The sequence below is a fragment of the Elephantulus edwardii genome, unplaced genomic scaffold (genome assembly GCF_000299155.1).
Source record: "Elephantulus edwardii isolate Elephantulus edwardi_28Jun2011 unplaced genomic scaffold, EleEdw1.0 scaffold00098, whole genome shotgun sequence".
NCBI lineage: Eukaryota > Metazoa > Chordata > Mammalia > Macroscelidea > Macroscelididae > Elephantulus > Elephantulus edwardii.
Window position 1 is genome coordinate 839,622 of NW_006399848.1, and position 1,455 is coordinate 841,076.

Sequence of the window (1,455 nt, forward strand, 5' to 3'; positions counted from 1 at the left end):
TTTTCTTTTCTTGTTGAGTACCATTGAATTGGATCTGATTGGCACAAGAGAAGATTGCCCCTCCTACTCCAGCAGAGCATCTGGTGGATTTGAACTGCACACCTTTGGGATTACAGTGCAGCTTCTTTGTCACTAGGCCAGCAGAGCTCCCCCTAAATTATTTTTTAAAGCTTTCAAAGACATCATTTTGCAGTGTTGGGATGCTTAACGCTTTGATCAATCTTTCACCTAAAAAGAACTAAAAATAATTTCCTTAACCTGATAAAAAATATTTACAAAAAACCTTTTTGCCCAACAAATTTATGAAATATTTAATGATAAATACATTCACATATTCAATAGCAAAAACGGTCCTTTTGAAATGAGTAAAATAGCCAGAAAGCACCTTTAGGATATTTGCCTATCGTGGTGAATGTGAATTTCTGTATTCACAGGCAATACATTGTATAATAATGGGTTATTCAGTGTGGCTTTTCTAGGTGTTTGCTTTGAATTTTACCATATGTCTAGTCAAAGCACAAAAGCTCATAGTAACAGAGTCTATTTCAGCTCACAGCAACCTTCTATTATGTTTCCAAGTATGCACATCATAACAGAGGGGGCTGCCATCTTTCTTCTTCTATATTGCTGGTTGTTAGGTACCATTGATTCAACTACAACTCAGTGGTGGTGGTGGTGGTGGCAGCAAGTATCATTGAGTCAGAACTGACTCAGAGCAGAACCTCCCACAGGTGTTCAGAAGCAGTTAATCACACTGGAGGAGATTGCTCATCCTTCTCCCACGGAGCACCTTGAGGATTCTAACTAACCATGTGCATTCAGGATTGCAGTACAAGTTCTTACCACTAGGTCACCAGAGCTCCCTACAGCTCATGGTTGTTGTTGTTATGTGCCATCGAGTAGCTTGCGACCCTATGTACAATAGCCCTAAACCCTGCTCTATCCTCTACCAACCTCACTATCTCTGACACATCTTCTCCCATTACCCCAATCACTAAATAGATTCATCTCATCAACAGTCTTCCTCTCTTGTGCTGTCCTTCCACAGTCCCAACCATGATGTTCCTCTCTAAAGACTGGTCGTTCCTTACAACTTGCCCAAAGTATGTCAGATGAAGCTTCAAAATCCTTGCCTCCAACGAGCATCCCAGTTTCACCCTCTCCAGAACAAACTTATTTGTTCTCCTATTAATACTCTTCCCCAGCACCACAGCTCAAAGGCATCAATTCTCTTTCTATTATCTCTAGTCATTGTCCAGCTCTCTGATGCATAGCATGCAATTGTGAGGACTATGGCCTGGATGAGGCACAGCTTAGTCTCCAGCCTGACATCATTGCTCTTAAGTACTCTGGAGAGGTCCCTGACAGCTGACTTTCCCAATGCAATTCACCTCTTGATTTCCTGGCTGCTGGTACCAAGAGTGTTGACTGTGGAGCCAAGTAAACTAAAACTGT